This window comes from Camelus bactrianus, chromosome 4, assembly GCF_048773025.1.
Source record: "Camelus bactrianus isolate YW-2024 breed Bactrian camel chromosome 4, ASM4877302v1, whole genome shotgun sequence".
Lineage (NCBI taxonomy): Eukaryota > Metazoa > Chordata > Mammalia > Artiodactyla > Camelidae > Camelus > Camelus bactrianus.
Genome location: NC_133542.1, coordinates 83,384,821 through 83,409,429, shown reverse-complemented (window position 1 = coordinate 83,409,429; position 24,609 = coordinate 83,384,821). Strand labels below are relative to the sequence as shown.

Genomic DNA, 24,609 nt, shown 5'->3' with positions numbered 1-24,609 from the left:
CCATCATCTGGGTCCAGGAGCCAAAGAAGGGTGCCGTGGGAGCACAGCATTGAATGAGAGGTTAGGCGTCTGACTGTTCCCCACAAGACCACCTGCATGCTCTTTCTTCCAGCTTGGCACCTGGCTGTATTCGTACTTGCAGCGTACATGGAAGCCCCTGTACTGTCGCTGTTCCAAGCTAAAGTTGGCTTACCTGCAGCTCTTCTGGCCTGGCTGAGCCCTGAAGTTCCATGCCCCTCTTCCCTGCTGAGATGGATCTTCTAGAGCCCACTACGGCAGGGCCAGAGGATAAGGGAAACCGCAGGCAGGGAAGACTATGTGAGGGGGGGGTTCATGGGCTGTGTATTCCTTTAAAGGCAGTGGGATCTTTCTTTTAAGGGAAGGCAATGGGAAAGTCAATTATGTGGATGAAAGTTTCCCTTTATCCTGCTTCAGCACCAGCTCCAAGGCTTTTGCCAGCTGAAGAGCCAAAAGAAGGGCCAACTCAGGACCTAGAGACAGCTCTACCTCTGTCTCTATCAGCACGTCTGGTACTGCAGGCAGTGCCACCTCCATCAGCTGCTCTAGTGGTGGAGCAAGCCACATGTGCTCCAGCCTGAGTCCTCGGTCCTGAGCTGGAATCACTCAGAACATCCGGTCCAGTGCATCTTTCATCTCCAGCTCCAAAACAGAGAGACAGTCAGCTCTGGCCCCAGCACCATGCAGCCTCTGGCATGGGACCGGGAAGGATGGGATGACTAAGGAGAAGTTTGAATTCATGGTCTTTCCTCTAAGGCTAGTGGCAGACCAGGTGACTCTGATAGATGTGAGTAGGCTGGCTCTTATGGGGAGGCTGGGGCAGGGCTTCCCTCTGCAATAAGCTGCCCCATGATCTGGACCCCTGTGATCAGGGTTCCAGTCCCAGGCCTGCCTCTTATCAACCATATAACCTGGGCAGCTTTCTTAAACCCCAAACTTGCACTGTGTACCTGAGGTCAGTAGAGATGGACAGTAACAGGACTTCCTGCACAGAGAGGCTGTGCAGATTCAATGAGGCAGGACAAATAAGAACTTAAGTGGGGCCTGACCTGTGTTTTGGGGGAGAGGAGCTCACCGTGTGCAGCCAGGTGCATGGATCACCCGTATGCTCGGGAGGCTTCATAGTCTTCACTTGTTACACATCTGAAGGGTGCTTAACCATAAGGGAGACGAACAGACAGAGCCAGTGACTGTAGCTGCCACAGGGGAAGGTCCATCTGAAGGGGAGTCAGACTCGTGGGCTGATGAGGATGGGTGGAAAACACCCCCTTGGATTGAGCAGAATTGTGCTGCCTTCTGGAGATTGGAGTTAGTGAGGACAGGCTGGGTGAAAATGTCCCTTGCTTTTACCCATCAGTATTGGGCCCTGTGGATACTGATTCCCATGGTCAGTATTGTCCTGGTGCCCTCAGTGGACAGAGAATAAAACTCAGGGACTCCTACAAGGCTCAGGCCACATCCTCAGCTTCCTGAGCTCCCATTTTGATTGGTTGTTCCATTGTGGGATGCAAAGATGGAGTGTGGCAGATCTGGGTGACACTCCCCTTCCCCCAGAGTGTTTAAGAAGGTGCCTGGGCTCCATCTGATCCCAGAGGAACAAGCCTGGCAATGAGCACATGGCACCAACCGTACATGTCGCTATCACCCAGTTCAACAGTGTCATCTCCACCTGCTTCAGGGACCCAGCATGGTCGCCCAGGAGAAGGCCAGGGTGGTGAAACATCGGAACAAGGTAGCCAGGGTATGCTATGGGAGGTCCAGTGCAGTCTCTCTAGAACCTTGGGAACTACTTCTTCTTTATCAGGTTTCAGTATTGAAGTCTTGGTCCAAGCCCCTTCACAGCCCCTAGGCCCTTCCTGCCAGGGCCACGCTGACCTTGACTTAACATGTGACAGTGACAATGAGTTGGATGCTTACCTCCTATGTGTCTCGTTCCCTGGGTTGAGCTAAAATTCTCCTCCCTGTGGATTTTTTTAAACCCCCTTGTCTTAATTATTGTCTCTCCTATGCCCTCTATGGGCTCCCTGGAATGTCTCATCCAGAACAGAAGAGAGCAATGAGGAAGACTGAAGCCAGAGAAAGCAGAGCAACAGCTTCTCACTTCTCAGCTGAGCCTCTTCCCTTCCCCAGGGGTGCCAGTTTCTCAGGAACTTCCCCATGCCGCACACCAGCCTCTCTGTTCTGCAGAGTGCTTCGACTAACCCTCTGAAGGAGACATGGGGAAATTTTTCTCCATAGGAGGTCACTGTGGGATCTCCCATATGTCTGCCATTGTCCCCTCAGTCACCTGGGACCTCCTAGGAGGCATCGAACTTAACAGACAGGGGCTGGGCTTGTGGACTGAGGCTCTAAGCCTCCTTGGGAAACAGGCCACCATTCCTACTGCTTTAGGAATAAGTTTCCTTAAATGTCACATACTGGGTTGAGCCAAAATGGAAAATTCAAGTGTTTCCTTTATAGCAACAGGACTCCATGCCCAGTTAAAACTCAAACTGGTTAGAACAGATATTCAATATAAATGGAAATGGATACCCCAGGTGACCAACCTCAGGGCTCCCTCCCCAGTCCTACAGAGCCTTAGCGCTCAGAGAAAGCCAGCAAAATCCCTCATCCAGGCGGTGTGAATGTTGCCGGTTCTCAAACCAGAGGGATTTGCACTTTAACCCCACACAGATTTCTTAAACTTCTCCGCTGTTTCCCCTCCACTCAGGAAGAGCTGCTGAAAAACAGGTGTTTGTTTATTAAGGTTGAGTGGAGGCCTGAGGTCTGGAAAGAGCCAGGGGTGAGAGAGGAAAGGGAACTGGCTAGGATGTGGTGTTTAAGTTTCTCTGAGAAATTCCAGTCTGCTCTGGATTAACAGGAAGAGGGATCTGTTTCTGTGCACAGGCAGTTTGGGGGTGTTTAGAAAGACAGGAGGCCCTGGTGATGAAATCAGGCACATGCTGAGACAGCAAAGTTAAGAGTCTCTGGCTTCCATGCCGGTTCGCCCTGCTGGCGTATGGCTTCTCAACAGGCTGCTGGATGGATGGGGTGGGTGGGGATCACTTTCTTTCGTAAATCTGCCTCGTAAACCAGTCTGTCCTGAGGAACCCAAGCCCCTGCTGCTCTTCTGTCTTCATCACACCCCTAAGGGTAGGGCACCCTTCTTGTCCCAAGGATGGACACTGCAGGGGGTCGCTTGGAACAGATATACAAATGGGCTGCCCAGCCTTGAGTCCAAATGGCTGGACCAGAGACAGATGTGTGTGCATTATGTGACTCTGCACTGTGCCCTCGTACAGTCCTTGCTCATCAGCCACAGTCAGGGTTCTCACCTGGGTGCTAGGCAGAAGTCGTGACACATGGCCCAGGTGGCTTATGAAAAGTGCCTGGAGGAACTGATCCATTCTTAGTAGATCATCCCTGATGGGCCTCAGAAGCTTCGTATGAAACAGGGAACAAAGTGTGTTGTCATCCCCTATCCTGTAAGAAAGAGGTGGCACCTCAAGGCTCACATTCCCGGGCAGAAAAAGACTGCTGTGCAGGGGAATGTCTGGAGCCGTTTCTTGGGGGAGGTGAAGGCTTTGGCATGGCAGAGATTCCAGTGGGGCTGGGGTAAGCAGGCAACTCAGCCAGGCCTCCAAGATACCCCCTCCCCTTCATCCATAGCTCTGCCCAGATAGGGGCCTGGACACAACGTGAGAGCACAGAAGACAAGACTCTCACCAGTGGTGGGCCGGGATGGGGTGAAGGAAGCTGAGATGGGGCCTCTGGCTAAGAGGAGAGTGTGACCTGCCCTTTGTGGGCCCCTGAGAAACTCACTGCCTCTCCTTGGGCCTCTGTCTCCTCATCTGGGAAATGGAGGGATAAGGGCCTCATAGCCACCCTTGTGAGTTGGGACAGCATGAGCATTGGAGGGCTGAGTGAAAGGAGACTCCACATAAGACAGGCCCCTAGGCTGGTGGAGCAGCAGAGCTACCTGCCTGCAAAGCTGCATGAAATTTTGTCTAAACTGGGTAAGAGTGAAGAGGGGCCGCTCCAAGTTCAACTACACAGAAGTGATCTGGCAGCGCTTTCCTGCCTCTCTTGGCGTCATCAGATAGGGTGGTGCTACAAGACCCTTGAGCTCCACCTGTTCTCCCCTCTCTGGGGCCAAGAGACTGGCGGCCTAGGTCCACACCCTGTCCTCTGCGCGTGCTTGGCCCTTCTGTAAACCTGGTGGGTGGTCACGGGAGGCTAGTATGATAGAGGGCTCTTTCTGATGGCCTTTGGCTGTCTGCCTCACAGGGGCATGACATGAACCGCCAGAAGAAGGATACAGGTGAGCAGCTGTGGTACGCCCGTCAGGGGGAGGTTGGGGGAGTGGAAATCGCAGGCCACCCCTTTCACAGAACACTTCTTGCCTTTATCCCTGCATCTGACATTTACTGGAGAGTATGATAACAGAGAAGGGGGACCATTCCATTTGGTATGTGGGGGTCGGGGGATGGCGTCAAGGGAAAATTCCTAAAGGAGGGGCTGTTTATTCCCATCTCTGAGAACAAGTAGGGCCTGGATGGAATTAGAGGGAAGGAGGGCTCTCATGTGTAGCAAAACCCAGCACCAGCCCCCAGCCCCGCTTCTCACAGCCCACAAGGCCCCAGCTCATTCCCCACCCAGACTCTGCTGGCGTTTTCTTTTTCCCTCTCATTCTAGGAAAACAGATTAGTGACAGAAATCATGCTGCTCCGGGTGGCCACAGAAAATTACAACCTAAGGCTTGAGGAGAAATTTGATGTCTGTTTCTGGGACATGGAGATGCTTAGTGAGAATGAGAAGTGAGGCCAGGCACAGGTGGGAGAAGGTAGCGGTGGACTTTCTCTGTTGGCCAGTCAGGAGAGCCTGCAACCAAGGGTCCCAGATCTGCCTCAGACCTTGTTGCCTGGCAACTGCTGGGGCACCGGGACTCCAGCCAGTGGGCAAAGAATGGGAGGGACTCCTGAAGTGTGGCTCCTGGTAGGCTCACTCTGTCCTGTAGTGACATCCTGCCCTGCTAGGTGGAGCCCCTGTTCTATTTGGCTGAAGGAGTCCCATCATCAGGCTCACAGATGAATGTGTGTCCAGCGAGTGTGACCTCTTCCTTTGCAGCAGGGACACAGCTGTGGCACTCAGGTGCTCTGTTTCCATCTCCCTGACATCTCTCTCCCAAGTTCTAGTTCCCTGTTTTGGAGGAGCAATATTTAATTGTTGTAAACAGTAAATGCGTGATTTGAATATTATTAAAGCCCTATTTCTTTAATAGCCTGAGAATTGTGGGTGTAAAAAAAAATTTTTTTCCTATGCTAATTTAAGTGATCATCAGACTCTGACATTGCTCCTCGAATTAAGAAATCTTACAGGGTCATCAGCTTATTGTATGCGGGATAAGAGAGACGAGCCAGTCCCCCCTTCCTGGCTACAAAAGAATAATCTCAATTCCCCTTCTCCCAAAGGTGTTTCATTTCAGTATCATGAACCTGGACCAGGAGCAGAGACAGCTCCTCAGAACTCCCAGGACTCAGAGGCTGAAGTCCTTTCGCAGGCACAGCAGCAACCACTGACATGTGGGAGTCTTTGAAACGACTTTGTGCTGCCAGGACCAATTCCTGACCCAGAGCAGTGGTTACTTTTCTATACTTTGCAGGAAGAGGGAACATTTTCTGCTTCTTGTTGAGGTTTCTTTGGAGCAAGTATTAGGGATTTGGAGTTTTGTAGTTCAATCTCTGGTACTGCATTAGCACTACGTAGGGAAGTACGACAGGGATAAACTGTGCCTGTGGAAAGGACGAGGCCAGAGGAAGGTGATTTGCAAATGGGGAAACTAGGGAAAGCAGGACTTTCCCTCCTCAGTCCGCTAGGGGCTCTATGTTTGTTACACCAAAGCGTTAGAGCAGGGTGTTACCGCAGCCTGGATGCTGGCGAGAGACCAAGCGACACTCAGAGGGTTGGAGAACTCAGGTTTATTATGCGGGCGGGCCCAGAGGAGTTAACACTCCAAAGTTCTGGACCCCGTTTGTAGGTTTACACAGGCTTTTATAGGTTACTGGTCAAGATCTTGCAACATCATATGCAGAGTAGGTGTAACAGATGGACCAGTCAGGAGTGAGCTTTGGGAACCAAGAGACTCTTAGGGGCCAGTTCCGTTCTCCTAGAAGTAAGCTGATTTACAGAAGCACAGAAGCCAGATAATGCCACAGGGCCAGGGAACCAGATGGCGCTGACGGGAAAGTAGTGGCCCTGCTTGGGGGTCCTGCCGGTCTTCATGGGGCTTCCCACCTCATGTTCGCTCTTTACCTAGATGCGAATCCTCCTGGGATCCTCGTCTATGACCTCTGACTTCCCCTTCCTGCTCATTTCTTATCCAGGGAAAAGGTTTGTGATGCAGCTTTTAAGGCTGCTGCTGGGCCTTCGTTCCATAAACACCTATGTTACCTATGAACGAGGGGTTCTAGATTCCTTGTGCTTCTTTATATAATGCTTTTGAAAGCACAGACTCCCTGGAGGCCCCCAGCCTGAATGTCAGGTGGCTGCTTCTCCCTGGCTGGACCTGATGGATCAGGGATGAGTTCTTGTTTGTCAGGATAAGGGTCTGTACACCTGGCCAATGGAACACATCCGCATTCTCCCTTCCCAGCCACGACAGCATCTGCAGCTATGTGGTTCTGAAGTTCGTGATCTCAGACATACCCCAGTGTACATACCCAGTTGTGTTGCTGCTGACTGGTCCCAAACTGGTAGCTGGAATTGAGCCCATAAGGCTTGCAGCCCCCGGGGATGGCTGTGGTCTTTGGGCATAGTCTTGTACTTTGGTTATATCATGGGAGCATAAACATTTCCTGTTAGGAGCTTTGAAAGATGAGAAATGAGAGGGGAGGAGGTAGGAAGTGTCTCCAAACTGATGACCTTTGGCATCCACGGACACAGTACTGCCAATTAAAACACTGAAATGCTAACCTGGGTGAAAAGGAGACACTGCTCTGAGTTCACGCCAAGTACCTACCCCACAATTGGGAGCTCCAGGGTTACCACCTGCCATTGTGAACATTATCCCCTGGAAACAGCATGTAGAAATGAGACCCAGAAGAATTACCTGGCACTTCTGAGTTACTCTCCTCATTTCTAATGACTACAAGTGTTACACAGACACACAGCAGGCTGGCCTCTGCCAGGGAGGCCTTTTCAGTGCAGCCTGGGACTGAGTATAAATCCTTTAATTGGTGGGACAGGCCCTTCTTGGCTTGACACAACACAGCCATCCAGGAAAGTGATTTGCTAAACGGAAACTGGGAAAGCTGCACTTTCCTTCCAAAGAGAAAGAGAAGTGCTAGGTGCCAGGGCCAGGACAAAGGCATTGGTGTCCAAAGGGCTTCTTCTGCAGGACTGTGGGGACCCTGAGAGCAGATTCAGCACGTAGCAATGTTGAGTAAGTCAGGCGCCTACCACACGGCAGAGTAGGGACAATTTTTTGCGTCTTTGGGCATCCACTGGCCAAAAGCACATCGATCCATCTTATCCAGAAGAGACCCACGTATGCAATGAAGGTCACATTATCACCCAATCTGTGTTTTTACGTTCTTTAGCTCCAAGATTTCTTTTCTGCTCCTTTGTATGTTTTTTTCCTTCAACATTTTCTGTCTTTGTTGAACTTCTCCTTTTGTTCTTGTACTGTTTCCCTCATTTTGTTAAATTGTTTCTTTGTTCACTTGGAGCGCTCTGAGCTGCTTTAGTATGGTTCTTTTGATGCCTCCTTCGACAGTGTGCCAAGACAGTTCGGTTTCATTTTGTGTACTCCACCTTCTGGTCCATGTTAGAGCCAGTCAATTAAACAAACTGCTAGAGCTCTTTGTACCCCATGGAGATGCGACATTGAATAGAAAATCTCTGTGGAGTGAGCCAAATCAATATATTCTACCTGATTGGACTCGATGTTTCTTCCACCATCATCCCAAGATCTTGATATCCACTTCTTCACAATTTCCCTGGATTTCTTTCTGTATGAACTGGGGGAAGGATGCAGTTGTTTTGGAGTGCAATACAGTTTCTCAGAGATCACATTTCGTACCTCGTGCTTGGGACCTGCTGAGAACTGAGTCTACTAGTAGGTCTGAAAGCCAAGAGGGCCGGTGTGTGTGGATCTCGAGAAGGATCAGCAGTGCCTTGCAAGTCAGTGACCTCAGGGGAGACCATTATAGGATTCAGGAAAAGCAGAGTTAACCCCCTCAGACCAAGATGGGAGGGCTTCATTTAATGGCAAACAGACTCTGCACAATTTTGATTTAAGTGTTCCAGCTTAACCAGGAACGGCCCATATGGCCCCATTCCAATTTTCTGGGTCCCATGCCATTACTTGGACTGATGCATGGATGGGAATTCAATTTGTGTAGTAGTTCAGCCACTTTCAGGATGAGACTCTGGGTTAGGTTTTCAGAAATCTCAGTCTCAGAGGTACCAGAAATAAAGTTTTATTTCAAGGAAGATAGGAAATTTCAGGTCAATTATATGGTTCTTGAGTTGGAAATCTGCTTGACTTAAGTTCATCTTTTTCTTTCCTCATTTAATCTAATGAATTAGAAGCAATAAGCTAATTTCATTACATTTGTTAGTTTGTCAAAATGATGTAAAGTCTCAAATACATAGTCATGTAGACCTTGCCTTTTATAAACATTTGATGAGAAATATTCTGTAGTGGTATTTCGTGTATATACACACACACACACACACACACACACACGTATATATGTATATATGCACATGTATATATATGTCTTTGTAATGAACTATCAGTACGCTCTTTAATAGTAGAAATAAGGTCACTAGTGTCTTTAATTCTAATCAGATTAGAAAACCAATTCTAGAAAACCAAGAACCACTTAAGTAAACACATCTTTACTATTCTGTTCCTTTAGAACCATTCTGGGTACCAAAACCTGTATTAGAGTTTTCCAGAGAAAAGGAACATAATGTATTTATAACATGAACACATACACGTATACACACATATTTATGTGTATGTATATATACACACAGAGAGACATGTAATGTGTACTTAACATCTGTCATCATACATAGTTACAAATTTTTTCTTAAGGTGAGAATTTTTAAGATCTACTTTCTTAACAACTTTCAAATATGCAATACAGTATTATCAACTGTAGTCACTATGCTATACGTTACATTCCTAGGACTTTTTTATTTATGTTATAACTGGAAGTTTGTGCCTTTGACCATTTTTACCCATTTCTCCCAGATCATGGGCTTTCAGTGGTTTCACTTCCTGTGCTCTCTCCTCTGCCTTCTTACCTACGCCAATCTGTGGTTCCTCTTCACAACCTCCCCACACAGAGACAAGACCTGCAGGCTGTACACTATAAAATCTTGAGCACCTTAGACAGTAATGATGAAACACTGAGAGAAAAAAAGGTGTCTAGTGAATAATCTGACCCTGAAGCCTCAACATCTAGTGAGTTGAAAGTATTGACCAGCAACCTCTTGATAAGAAGGTATTTCCTCAAAGCTGATTCTTTTCAGTTGGCCAAGCTAAGTGCATTACTGGTATGTTTTTCAGCTCAGAGTAAATAACATTTTAATTTCACTTTTTTAGTGTTCATTGTTAGTATATAGAAAAAACCTTATGTTTAAAATCTTTGCAATTAAAGGAAAGGAGTTTGAGCACATTGTATAAGACATGGCCCCAGCAATAGTTCTCATAAAAGTCTGTTTTGGGATTCCATTGAGCTAAAGCAGAACAGCTCTTCATTCACCCACATACTGCATTAATAACATCAAAAGTCCATGGCTGTGTATTTGAGATATTTTTCTGGAGTTAGACATAGTGTAAGTAAAAATGGGCAACTTTTAAAGTGGAGGAAGAACTCTAGACATGAAATAGGAAAATCATGCAGTTGCTTGAAGCAGGATTATGACATTCTGCCTCCAAATCCCAAATCAGCTCCTGCCTCATGGATATATGACCTTCCCAATACACCTGCAGATCTTGCCTTGCAGTTTTCTTAGGTAAGCATGCATGCACACACACACACACGCATACGCATATGTGCACACACATGCATGCTCCTGTGAACACACAGAGAATATATTGTTCCTAGAGCTGTGTCTAGAGATCCCCTCAGAGGAGAAAGGTTGATTTTAATTTTCTTTAAGAGTTCTTAATTTTGAGACACCTAGACTCCTATCCTCCAGTAAAACATGCTATAAACCCAAGTACCAGCCAGTCTGTAATTTCTGTCTTGTTTCTTAGAAAATGACCAAATAAAATGCGGGAAAAAAATGTGCAAACAGTATTTGAAAATACGTTAGCCACTATATGTAGATTCTGCCCTGTAATAAATTTGGCAAGTGTAGAATTTTTTTTTGCAAGATCTGAACATGATCGTAATACTGAGCTCATATGGTAGATATTGGCCTGTTACTGTATCAGTTAAAAATGATTGGTTTTGATGTTGTCAGACATGACCAAGGCCTGTATGTTCCTCAGTTTTCACATCTTTTACATGTTTGAGAGAAAATGTTTATGTAGTACACGTAATTCAGAATGTTCCCTAAGATAGTAAGGAAAGCTTTCCTTTTGTATGTTTCTCTTTACCATTTCTGCTGTTAATAGAGAAGCATTCTTGGCCAAAAAGAAACATTACTTTTCCTGTCCCTTCTGTGCCACTTCCTGTGGGAGCTTTAGCACACCTTGAGCCTTACCCTGTCTAGAACCAACATCTCTCAATATATATTTTTTCCTTTTATTCATTTCCTCCTGAAAAGTTGATGCCAGGGCATGAGCATCTGAGTGACTTTGATTTTTAAGGTGAGGTTTCCATACCTGGAAGAGTGTCAGGCAGTCAGAACGTACTTGTTTCATAACGGGACCACGATCTTAACTTCTTTTGAGAGCACAAGGGAACAGAGAGGTTGGTTTGTTTTGTTGTTTGTTATTTGAGATATAGAAATTACATATCTTAGGGTTCTCTACATTGCATTTTCAGGTGCTATTTTGTGTGAAGTCTGAATTATGTAAAAGAATCTGACCTATATATACATCATGACATTTAGGCATTTTTCTTAAGGGCTTTTGCCTGAGAGAATAAATTGGAATCTACATTAGAGTTCTGACATAGAAGGGGCTGTAAGCTATTAACTAATAATTAATAGTTAGCATTCTTATATTTAATCTTAAAATGTATTTTTGTGTATCTGCTGTGTATAGGAGCATTTGATGGTGTACAAACAGTGATATCTACAGCACAGCCTCCATTCTTACAAGAGTGCCAAATTTAGGGGTTTGCCTATCATTGGAATTAAACGTTTTAAAAATTGTTCATTGAGATATAATTCACGTTCAATAAAACTTGCCATTTTAAATAATATAATCCAGGAGATTTTAGTATATTCGTAAAGTAGTGCAACCCTCACCACTCTCTCATTCAATAATGTTTTCATCATCCCCCAAAGAAACCCCGCACCCATTAGGAGTCACTCCCCACACTTCCCTCCCCCAGCTCCTGGCAACAACTAATTTATTTTCTGTTTCTATAGATTTGGTTGTTCTGGATGTTTCATATAAATGGAATCATAGAATATATGGTCTTTTGTGTCTGTTTTCTTTTACTTTGTGTTAATATTTTCAAGGTTCATCCATGTTATGGCCCAAATCAGTAATACTTCACTCTCCTTTAAGGTTGAATAATATTCTGCTGTATGGAAATATGACATTTTGTTTATTCATTCATCAGTTGATGGGCATTTTAGTTATTCCTATCACTAGAATTAATTAATATTTTTGGTCTGTGTGCATCTTTGATAGATTTTGATGATAAAATTGCTGTGTATTAAAACTAGCGACTACCTCAGTGTCATACCTTTAAAGATGAAGAAACCACAAACATTCACATTCAAATCGATGGCTCTAGAGTTTAAAAACATTCCCAGATTTTCACCATTTCATCCCACTATTTCTCAATCATTGGAAACTTAACCTGTTCTCAATGTTTGAGAATCTGTTTCTGTGGGAAATTTTGTTCATGAAATGAATTTTGGACTTACCGCACAATAGAACCGAGTGAAACAACATGTTTAAGTCCCTTCGTCCCATCCTATTAGCTATGCCGGTGTACAGTGATACAGCCCAAGGATTCAGGGCCTTCAGCCACACCCTCCCTAGTCCTCTAGTCATGGGCCAAGGATCTGGAGCACCTACGCTTTTTCTTTCAAGTTTTTCTTTAATAGACTTTATTTTTGTAGAGCAGTTTCAGGTTCACAGCAGAATTGAGCAGAAAATAACAGATTTCGCACATAACCCTCCCCACCCACACATACGTACACTCCTACCCTCAACATCCCTCATCACTTTGGCATACTTGATACAATCGATCCGTGCGCGTGCGCTGCCTGGCCACGCCCCGGCGCCCTCCTCAGCCACGCCCCTCCCTCCGCCCGCCTAACGGTCAGGCAGGCAGGCAGGCTGCCGTTGGTCGAGCGGACGGCGGCTCCGCCGGGCTTGCCGAGCGGTGCCCGTCCTGCTCCCTCCGGCAGCGGCGGCGGCTGCAGCGGCAGCGGCGCGGTGCCTCCAAAAGGCGCGGAGCTGGCCGGGCGGCGGCCGCGGAGCTTGGTGCCCAGCGCGGCGGCGGCGGCGGCGGCGGCGGCGGCGGCGGCGGCGGCGGCGGCGGCCCGGGAGACAACATGGCGGCGGAGGCGGGTGCGCGCCCCGAGGTGCTCCGTGGGCAGGTGTTCGACAGGGGGCCGCGCTCCAGCAACCTGCCACCTCGGCGAGGGCTCCCACGGCGTCGTGTGGTGAGTGTCCGCGCCCCGCGTGCCGGCCGCGCCCGCCCGCGCGGGCCCCCGCCCGGCCTCGGCTGGCGCAGCTGCGGCAGCTGCGGCGTCGGCCCCGGCCCCGGCCCCGCGAGCCGAACCCCGAGCCTGGCGGCGACCCCGACTCCAGGCGGGGTGTCCCACCATCCGCGCGCCGGGGCCTCGGGCGGGGCCTGGCCGCTCGTGCTGGGGCGTTGCTCGCGTCGCTTCCCGGGTGGGCCCTCGCTGGGCGCGAGAAGGGATGGGTGGGGGTGGAGGACAGGACCCCGGTAGGCAGGGACCCCCATGTCAGGAACCGCCCCACCCCACCCCCGGGTGCTGGCTTTAGTTTACACTTTTAAAAAACTGTTTCATACAAATCAATTATATGAATATTTTAATGTAGCTGAATTATCTGTTCCCTTCTTTTGGACATTTAAGTTATTTCCAATTTTCGGCTATTAAATAATGTTGCTATGTATTCTTGTTACTTCCTTGGAAAGACATGTTAAGAGTTTCTCTGAAGACGCATACATGAGAGCACAGTGTCTGGTCCGTAGGCGTGGGTGGCTTCAACCTGATTGTGTTACACCGCATCGTGTTCTGAAGCTGTTCAGTGCTGTCTTATATTCCCAGCAGCAGGGATGAGTTCTTGTTCCTCATCTTCGTGTTTTTCACCATTTGTTTGGTTTGTGGTGAAATTTCAGAGGGGTTTGGCCTCCTAGTGAGCACGAGCATCTTTTCCTGTGTTGACTGGCCACTGGTGCCTCCTTTTCTGTGACTTGACTGTTCAGAGTAGTTCCCTACTTTTGATTTGGGCTGTTTCTGTTACTGATTTGTAAAGATTCCATTTTGGGAACATTTGTCTCTTTAATCCAATTGGAATTAGTTTTATTTGAATGTTGGGAGGTAAGGATAAATTTTTGCCTGAGTTATCTTTTTTCAGTGTTTTATTGTCAACATTCCTGGCATATTATTTTTTTATTTTGTTTTGTTTTGTTTTTTGCTTCTAAATACAACTATATATCTGGACTTGGACTTTATAGCAAACTCAGTGTTTTTTTCAAAAAGAACTATTATATAAGCGATAATTATGGTATAATAAGAAATGTTATTATGGTATAAGGTATTATATGGTATAATACTTAAGGGATAATTGTAAGTTATGTTATCAAATTATAAAATTTACTGCATATATTTAAAGTGTAAAAGTTGGTAAGTTTTGACATACATGCACAGCCATGAAGCCACTGCCATGTTCCAAATCCCAAACATACCTGTCACCCCCAGAGTTCCCTTGTGGCTCACTGTGATCCCTGTCTCCTGCCCCTCCCTGTCTTCCCCCTCCTCCTGTACCCAGGCAACCACTTAGCTGTTTTCTATCATAGATTTGTTTGCATATTCTAGAATTCATGTAAATTGAATCGTACAGAATACATACTGAATTCTTTCACTCAGCATAATTATTTTGAGTTTGATCCCTAATGTTGTATGTATCAATAGTCTATTTCTTTTTATTGCTGAGTAGTGGTATAGAGATCACAGTTATGTAACCATTCATCTACTGAAAGGCATGTGAGTAGTCTCCATTTTCGACAAACACAAATAAATGTTGTCTGTCCAAACATTCATGAAGAATCTTTGTGTAAACATATACTTTCATTTCTTTTGGATAAATACCTGGCCCTGGAATGGCTGCGTTGTACGATAGAGTGTATATTTTTTAATGAAACTCACAAAGGGTTTTGCAGACTGGCTGCACTGTGTCACATTCCCACGAGCAGTAGATGAGAGTTCCAGATGCTCCGTGTATTTGTCAGCAGTTAGTAGTACTATTTTAACTTCAGACATTTTCATAGCTGCGTAGTGGCTTCTTACTCTGTTTTACTTGGCATTTGCCTGATGACTGATGATGCTGAGAATCTTTCCATGTGCTTATTTTACCATCTGTGTATCTTCTTTGGTGAAATGTCTTCTCAAATCTTGGCCTATTTAAAAAGTTGATTTCTTATGTTTTTATTATTGAATTTTGAAAGTTCATCATATATTCTGTATAGAAGTCCATTATCAGATATTTGATTTATGAATATTTTCTCTGTGGCTTTTGATTCTCTTAATAGTGTCTTTCAAAGAGAAGTTCTTACCTTTGGTGAAGTCCAAGTTTCAGTTTTTTTCTCTCATGAATTTAACTTTTGGTGATGTATTTAAGAAATATTTCCTAAAATGAAAATCAAAAAGAGTTTCATATGTTTTTTTCTTTTTAGAAGTTTTATAATTTTTACTTTACGTTTAGTTTTATACCCTGTTTTGGGTAAATTTTTATACTTGGTACCAGGTCTAGATACAAGTACAATTTTTTTCTCATAAAAATATCCAAATTTTCCAGCACTATTCTTGAAAAGACAACGCTTTCTTTACTGAATTTCCTATGCACCTTTGTAGTAAATTAGTTGTGTATGGGTATTTATATGGACTCTGTTTTTTTCAACTTCTCTCTTTACCTGTCTTGATGCCAATACCACATAGTCTTGATTACTGTAGCTTTATAATCAAGTCTGGAACTTAGAAGTATAAATCCTGTGACATTTTCTTCAAGTTGTTTTATTTATGCTAAAACATAGTTATTCTAGTTATTCTTTGCATTTCCACATGGATTTTAGAATGAGGTTGTCAATTTTCACACACACACAAGACACAAAAAAGCCAGCTGTGATTTTGATTGGAACTGAGTTGAATCTACATCAGTTCAAGGAGAACTTACATGTAAATAACATTCTGATCACTTCTCGGCCTTTTGGCTAAGATCAAGTGTAGTCTCCGTTCTTATCAGTTTAATAGCACTCTGTCATCCAATATATGAACGCAATCTGTCTCTCCATTTTTATGGGACTTCTTAATTTCTGTCTGTCAGCATTATTTTGTAGTACACAGGTCTTACGCATCTTGTCAGATTTACCCTTCTGTGTTTCATATTTTTGATGCTATTTAAGGTACTTTAAAATTTCAGTTTTCAGTTGTCTGTTGATATAATTTAGAAATACAGTTAGTTTATGTATGATGAGCTTGTATCTGGTAATTTTGCAAAACCTACTTCTCAGTCCTAGTAGTTTTGTAGATTCTGTCATATTTTCTACGTAGATGATTATGTTATTTGTAAATCAGTGTAGTTTACTCCTTTCCATTCTTCATGTCTTTAATTTATTTTTCTTACCTCGTTGCACAGGCGAAAACATCAGTGCAGTGATGAATTTAAGTGGTGAGAGTGGACATCCTTTCCTTGTTCCTGATCTTATGGGCAGTGCTTTCCTCCTAAGTGTAAGTTTTATACCTGCCCTTTCTCAGCTTGACAAACTTCCCTTCTATTCCTTGTTCAGTGAGTTTTTATTTGGAATGAGTGTTGGGTTTTGTCAGCTGTTTTTTGGCATCTGTAAAGATGCTAATATGTGTTTTTCTTTTTTAATCTTTCTTTTGGTAAATTATATTGATTGTTTTCCTGTTAAACCATCCTTGTATTTCTGTTAATACAATGCACTGACTTTATTCAGATTTCTCCACTTTTACCTTCACTTTGTGCGTATATGTATGTGTTTTTGGGTTTTTTTTTTTTTAAACATTTTTTATTGATTTGTAGTCATTTTACAATGTTGTGTCAAATTCCAGTGTAGAGCACAATTTTTCAGTTATACATGAACATATATATATTTTCATTGTCACATTTTTTTCTCTGTGAGCTACAATAAGATCTTGCATATATTTCCCTGTGCTATACAGTATAATCTTGTTTATCTATTCTACAGTTTTGAAGTCCCAGTCTGTCCCTTCGCACCCCCGCACCCCCTTGGCAACCAGTTTGTATTCTATGTCTGTGAGTCTATTTCTGTTTTGTATTTATGCTTTGTTTGTTTTTTGTTTTTGTTTTTGTTTTTGATTCCACATATGAGCGATCTCATATGGTATTTTTCTTTCTCTTTCTGGCTTACTTCACTTAGAATGACATTCTCCAGGAGCATCCATGTTGCTGCAAATGGCGTTATGTTGTCGGTTTTTATGGCTGAGTAGTATTCCATTGTATAAATAGACCGCATCTTCTTTATCCAGTCATCCATTGATGGACATTTAGGCTGTCTCCATGTCTTGGCTATTGGAAATAGTGCTGCTTTGAACATTGGGGTGCAGGTGTCATCCTGAAGTAGGGTTCCTTCTGGATATATGCCCAGGAGTGGGCTTCCTGGGTCATATGGTAAGTCTATTCGTAGTCTTTTGAGGAACCTCCATACTGTTTTCCACAGTGGCTGCACGAAACTGCATTCCCACCAGCAGTGAAGGAGGGTTGCGTATATGTATGTTTATTTAGTTCTGTGGAACTTATACATGTACGTTCATGTAACTACCAGTATATTCAAAGAAACAGGACAGTTCCATCACAAGGATTCCTTGTGCTATGTTTTTATAGCCATAGCTCACTCCTCCCCAACCTCACTCCCTCCACCTTCCTCTGGCAACTACTAATCTCTTCTGTCTGTACCATTTTGTCATTTCAAGAATGTTATAAAGGAAATAATATTGTATGTTACCTTTTGGGATTGCTTTTTCTCATTCAGCATAATTCTCTTGGGACCCACCCAAATGGATCTCGTGGGTCCATTACGTGTATCAATATTTCATTCCTTTTATTGCTGAGTTGTAGTCTGTGGTATGAGTGTACTACATTTTGTTAAACCATTCACCCATTGAAAGACTTTTGGGTTGTTTACAGTTTGTGGCTAATACAGATAAAACTGTTGTGGTCATTTATGCGTAAGTTTTTGTGTGAACATAGCCGTTTCATTTCTGGGATAAATGCCCAGAAGTGCACATTGCTGGGCCGTGTGGTAAATACACGTTCAGTTTTGTACAAAAGTGCCATAGTCATTTCCAGATCACCTATGCCACTTTACATTCCCACCAGCAGTGCTGGAGTAATCCAGTTTCTCTGCGTTCTTTCCAGAATTTGGTGTTAACACCGTCTTTTACTTTGGCCTTTCTGACAGATTTCTGAAGAGGATGCATTTCTGTGTAGCTGTGAGCCTCTAATAATTTTGTTGTGAGGTCTGTTTTCAGTATGGATGGTTGTCCCATCTTTCTTCTGTGTGTGTTGCCTGTTATCCCTTTAATTTGGGGTGTGGCCAGTGTTGCGATCAGAGCCTGCCCTAGTTGCTGAGCGGGACCTCCTTTTTGTTCTGTGGCTGTCACAGCCCTGACAGGGGTGGGTCTGTTCCCCTTTTCTTTTGCTGGAATGGAGGCTTCCAGACTCATTTCTGAGCTGTGGTGCATGGTAGACAGGAATGGGGCGCTTCAGGGACTCTTTGTTGACTCTGCCCTTGTCCCTGCTTTGGCCGTGGGAATCATTCTGACAGATTTCTAGCAATGTCTCAGTTGGTATGAGTGGGGAGTTTAGTGCAAGCAGTTCCTCTCAGAGAGAGCTGGGTAGCTGAGCATATCTGAGCAAGTGCACTCTATCAAGGCTTTACTCTTGTTGGAAAAGAGACTTGTGTTCTCCCCATGGGCAGCTTAAGAGCTTAGGAGTCCCTGATCATGGGTGGCCATTGCTGTCATTTTGTGAGGTCTTCATGGCTTGTCCTTAGCATCTACTCATTCCCTTCAGATGATGTCTGTCCCTCAGAGCGGTTGCTGGGTGTGAGTATGTCTTAATATCTGATGTGACCACTGAGTGGTCTCGGCAAAGACAATCAAGTGGAGAGAGGAAAAGGATGGTCTCCTGGGTCGGCTCCTGTGGGTGGTCAGCAGGCGGGGACCCACAGACTCAGGTCCAGGGTGTCCACTTGAGCATCTCCAGACACTGCAGTTGGAAAGTGCCAGTTCCTGGCAATTCACCTCAGCTTGGTGGGCCCCGTGAAAGATGTTTGGCTCCTAGAGTAACGGGTAGCATGTATATCATTCATTACTGAAAGTTGATTATTCTTTCTTTTAAGGTGGGGCTTACTTACAGGAAATGCAAAATCTTAAGTGTAGTAGTCTCTGAATTCAAACAATGGATATAACTCGATAACCCAAACTTTATCAAAATACAGATCATTACCCTTGGGGCTCATCCCTGTAAACTCTTGCCCTTATCGGAGGTACCAGTGTTCTGATTTTATTTCACAGTAGATTAGTTCTGCCTGCTGTACAATTTTTCGTAAATGGAATCCTATAATAATACTTTTTTGTGTAAGGTTTCTTTCGCTCAGTATAGCTTTTAAGCACATTGTTGCATACATCAGTAGTGTGTTCTTTGTTTAACACTGAATAGCATTCTGTCATATGAATATAGAACTGTTTATCCATTCTCTTTGATAGACACCTTGATAGCTTCCAGTGTTTAGTCAGTTTGTAAAAGCTGCTATCAACATTCTTATGCTAATTTTTTGTTTGTTTTTGGTAAACCTTTGTTTTGTTTTCTTTGGATAAATACCTAGGGTATGTGCTGGGTATATGAGTTTCCTTCGGTTGATGTAACAATTTACCACAAACTGAGAGGCTTAAAACAAAGAAATTTATTCTATCCCAGTTCAAAATCAACCTGTTTGCAAGGTTAGTTCCGTCTGGAGGTCCTAAAGGCCAAGCTGTTCTTTGCCTTTCTTCTAGCTTCTGGTGGTTGCTGTCAACCTTTGGCTTGTAGCTGCATCACTCCAGCCTGCCCCTGTAGTCACATATCCTTCTTCCTTCTCTGTGTCTCTGCATCCAAATCTCCCTCTCCTTGTACGGATACCAGTCAATGAATTACAGTTCACCCTAATCCGGTAGAACCTCATCTTAACTTGATTACATCTGCAGACTGTATTTCAATATAAAGCCACATTCATATGTTCCAAGTCAAGATTAATTTTGGTGGGATAATAGTCAACCCAGTACACTGGGTCATAGGGTAACTGTATGTGTAGTTTTATAAGAAATGACTAGACCTTTCCCAAAGTGATTGTACAGTTTCTCATTTCCATGAACAAATGTATGAGGGTTCCTGTCACCTCGCATCCTCCCTGACAGTTTTCATTTTATCTCTGGTGTCGGATGTGTAGTGGTATCTCGTGTGTGTTTCCATCTCCCTGATTGTTACTGATGTGGAACACTTCTATGTGCTTTTTAATCGTATGTGTGTATATATATATATGTTTACTATAACTTACTTTGTGAATACATTCAGATCTTTTGTATTTTTTAAAATTAAGTTTTATGAGTTCTTTATTAATCCTGGATACCAGTCCATTGTCATTTGTCCATTTTGCAAATATCCTCTCTATCTGAAACTTTTCTGTTCCTTTTCTTAACATAACTTTTGATGAGATGTTTAACATTGAGGAAGTCTAATTTTCTTCCCTTTTTAAATTCTTATTGTTATGAAAATAATCTATATTTTCTCTTAAGTGCTGTATGGTTTTAGCTTTTATATTTAGATCTGTGACCCATCTTGAATTAACTTTTGTGTATAGTCTGAGGCAGGAATCAATGTTTTTCTTTTTCATATGGATACAGAGTGGTTCTAGCACCATTTGTTGAAAAGTCTTTCCTTTCCCTCATTGGATTGCTTTGTTGAAAATTCAGTGATGGGCTAAGTATGGGTCTGTTTTCTGTTCACACTTTCTGTTCTGTTGCTTTGATTAATGTGTCTGTCCTTTAACCAAACCACACTGTCTGTATTACTGTAGGATCACAGGAAGCCTTGAAGTCAGGTAGTGTAAGTTCTCTTCCTTTGTTTTCTTTTTCAAGATTGCTTTGTGTAGTCTAGGTCCTCTGAATTTCCACTTAAATTTTAGGATCAGCTTCTCACTTAACAAAAAAGAAGAAAAGAAAATGTGGGCTATGTTTATTATTGAGATTTTAGTGTATCTATATATAACTTGGGGGAGAAATTACATCCTACCAATATCAAGTTTTACAAACCACTACCTAAATCTTTTCAAATTCACTTTAGCAAAATAAAAATTTGTGAGATGCAGCTAAAGCAGAGCTTAGAGGGATAGCTATAGCTGTGAGTGCTTACAGTGGGAAAGAATAAAAGGTCTGTGATCAGTGAGTTAAGCTTTTGCCTTAAGAAGCTAGAAAAAGAGGAGCAAAATAAATACAAAGTGAGTAAAAGGAAGGGAAGAATGAAAATAAGAGCAGGAATCTATGAAATATAACAACAGAAAGATGTGCTAAGCCAAATGCTGATTGTCTGAAAAAATCAACGGAATTATATATTGCTACGTAGACTAATCAAGAAAAAGAGAAAGAAGACATTAATAATCAATCGGGAATGGAAGAGAAGTTACCACTACACTTCAGACTTTAAGACGATACTAAGAGGATATCATGCACAAGTTTATACGAACAGATTGAACACCTTACACGAAATGGATACATTTTTGAAAAATACTGCTGACACAGGATAGCACAAACTGAGAAATACTGTATTTATGAAAGTAATTAAGTTGGTGGTGGATCTACAAACCTGTACTAGTTATAAAAAACATTCCAAACTGAATCCAACCATGTTTAAAAATAATTACACACCATGTGCCCAGTGGAATTTATTTTACATATGCAAAGCTCAGCATTAGAAAATGCATACTGTAGAATACTAGTCACTTCATATTTATGTACCCTCTGATGAGATGGAAGCTTTCTGTTCAACTCTCCTTCTTTGAGTTCTCACCAAAGTCACATTTAATATCCATATTTTTACCAACTGTCCCTTCTTGTAAATTTAGGCTTTTTCTAGTATGCACCTCAAAACTCTAACAGCCTTCACCACCTAGTTCCAAAGCCACTCCACAATTTTAGATACTTATTATAGCAGCATCCCACTTCTTGGTACCAAAATCAGCATTATGGTTACTGGGTAACAGAACCAATAGGATGTATATGTATACACACACACACACACACACAAGAATGTGAGGTGTATTATAAAGAATTGGCTCTTATGGTCATGGAGGCTGAGAAGCCCCAAGATCCACGGTCAACAAGAAGAAGACTGAGGAGAGCCTATGGTATAATTCCAGTCCAAAGGCTAGCAGACTCAACAGCCAGGAAAAATTAGTGTTTTAGTTCAATTTTGATAGGAAGAACAAACAAACAAATCCCATCCCCCTCCCCTACCCCTCACCCTCTCCTGTCACAGCTTGAAGGTAGGGTGGAAGTGTTCCCTCTTATTTGGGAGAGGGTCAGTCTTTCACAGTATTCAGGCCTTCAACTGATTGGATGAGGGCCACCCACATTAGGAAGAGCAACCTGCTTTACTTAGTCTTTCCATTTAAATGCTAAAGTCTTCCAAAAACATCCTCAGGGAAATACCCAGAATCATATTTGACTAAATGTTTGGGCATCCTGTGGCCAGTAAAGTTGATAACGTAAAATTAACTATCACAGATGCTAATATTTCTTTTTTTTTTTTAATTGAAGTATAGTCAGTTTACAGTGTTGTGTCAATTTCTGGTGTATAGCTTAATGTTTCAGTCGTACATGTACATACATACACTTGTTTTCATATTCTTCTTCAAGATACTGAATATAGTTCCCTGTGCTATCCAGTAGAAACTTGTTGTTCATCTATTTTATATATAGTAGTTAGTATCTGCAAATCTCAAACTTCCAATTTATCCCTTCCCACCCCCTTCCCTCGCTAGTAATGTTTTGTATAGCCTTTATTTTTTATCGTCTAAAAATCACTGAGACGATATATTATGAAAGATGTTCAATTTCCAGGGATTAATTCTGATTAATGCTGAAAATGTCTTCTTTATACATGTTTGGACGAAGTTTCAGAATTCTTTAAATTGTTTAAAAGCAGGGAATGCACAGCATTCTTTCTTCTCTGGTAATCAATTCAGTGTCTACGGCCATTCATTTTTTCTCATTGCTATACTTTTTTTTCCTCACAGTTGCAGCTGCAGAAGGAAAAATTTCTTTAAGGGGCCATTAGACGTGATTTTCTTTTTCTAAAGTTTCTTTTGGAACATTTGAGTTCACGTCCAATTACTGAAGTAATTACTGGTCTGAAAAACCAGTTGGCACAAGAGCAGCTGTAGATTGTAAAATGGTTTATAAACTGAGTAATTTGAATACATCGTGTAAATTTTTATGATTAACTGAAAAGCATTACCTTGATAAAATTTTACTTTTTATTTCTCCCTTTATTGAGCAACTTCTGTATGTTTAAAACCATGTTAAGGATTAGGGTTTCCCAAAGTGGACATTGTAATTCTTGTCATTTTTAGTTAAAATTTGACACATTACTAGATAGGCACAAAAATGATGCTCAGTGCTCTTCTTAGAGGCTGTGACTCCCAGAAGAGCAGCGTTAACTGTTTCTGAATCAGTCGCCACATTGAACACAGAAGACCCTGAATGGCACACCTACAACGATATGCAGTTTACCACTGATCTTAGACTTTGTGATCCAGCAGGAACACAAACAAGCCAAGGAGAAGGCAGTGGCTGCCTTTCTCTCCCCATCAAATCCCAGACAAGTAGACAGTAGTGCAATACGGGAAGCTCAGCTGTCAGAACTCCAGAATTACAACCATGTATTTATTGGAAGCTGCTGGCCAGAAACGTACATACCTGCCCGTGAGTTTTGAAAATGTGGACAGCCTAACTCCACAAAATAAACTGATAGTTCACTGAGCTAAACTAGAGTACACTCGCTGATGAGAAAGCAACCACGGTGGGTGCCTGATGGCCGGAACTGCACGCCAAGACTGAAGGGATGTTCACTTTCACAGTGGAAGTCCAGTAGGGTCAGCACTTACGAATACTTACCAAGGCCATTTCACAGGAACCTCTAGATGCAGCAACACAGGCACACCCATACAGAGGGTGGGGAGGGGAGGGGAACTACGTTTAATAAGCAGTTCGCTGAGGAGGAAACGTAGGGGGTTGAAGTGTTAGGAAGGGATTGCATGGTGGCTGTTCTTGTCAGTATTGAAAGCTAGCATCTGAGACCAGGTGGAATCAGTACTCTGTAAAGGGTCACATAGTAAATATTTTAGGCTTTATGTTCTTTGTTGCAAGTACTCACCTTTGCCATTGTGTGTGAAAGCTGCCATGGACACTACGTAAAGACTGAGTGTGGTTGTGGTCCAGTAGACCTTCATCTGCAAAACAGCTGGCTGGCTGTAGTTTGCTGACCCATGTTGTTGGTAGTTCATAAAATACACCTCTTTTTTGGTTGGTGAAGAAAGCATCGGGTGAGTCTGGAAAGCCTAGTGTACTGAGTTTATTTAAGGTTCATGCTATTTTCCATCAGCTTCAGGTGGACAGAAGTAAGTGAAATGGAATAAGGCAAACAAGTTTGATATCTCCCTGAGCTATTTTAGGTGGAAGAATTTCCTTTCACAGCAGTTTTTGAAACACTGAGAAAAGCAGGTCTAGAACTGATTGGGGTCACCAAGAGCCAGAATCCTTTAAGGGGTTGCAGGCCTAGACTGAGTCTCTGTGTTTCACTGCCAAGTCCACACACCATGAGAGAGAACCCAGCACGTAACCCTCTAGGAAACCCTTGTTTAGGAGAGGAAGCACCTTCAGTTCACTTCCCATTTAGATCTCCCACCACTTCTTTAGACGGCTACACTCCATCCACTCTGCGGCCGAGAGCCCCACAGTATTCAGCCTCTTGGGAGACGTGGGGGGAATCACTGTGTTGCTTGTTCTGGATTCTGGTTCTCTGTGAAGGGAGAGCAATATTATAATGGCCTTCATTCTCTACCCTTCTTAAGCCCTCCAACAGCGGAATGAGAGCCCCAAGCCACACACTTGGCTTCCTACACCACCAGTGAT

General features: G+C 43.4%; 1 protein-coding gene and 1 non-coding gene across 12 annotated transcripts in view; both read left to right on the top strand.

The window, feature by feature from the left end:
* LOC105080439 (zinc finger protein 658) overlaps window positions 1-24,609 on the top strand; it is a 120,793-nt gene that overhangs the window by 19,640 nt on the left and 76,544 nt on the right. For 6 of the 11 annotated variants that reach the window (XM_074362979.1, XM_074362978.1, XM_074362975.1 and 3 more), the window contains exons 1-2: window positions 8,804-12,813; window positions 16,034-16,125. The exons of 1 other annotated variant lie outside the window; for it this stretch is intronic. The gene's annotated coding sequence lies outside the window, so the exon portion shown is untranslated. Of the gene's footprint in view, window positions 1-8,803; window positions 12,814-16,033; window positions 16,126-24,609 lie in introns of those variants that run through there. 4 more of the 11 variants (XM_074362972.1, XM_074362971.1, XM_074362980.1 and 1 more) reach the window with 3 other exon arrangements.
* LOC141577592 (U2 spliceosomal RNA) lies at window positions 15,589-15,771 on the top strand. Its single transcript, XR_012506846.1, has one exon. It is a non-coding gene; the product is annotated as a U2 spliceosomal RNA (small nuclear RNA).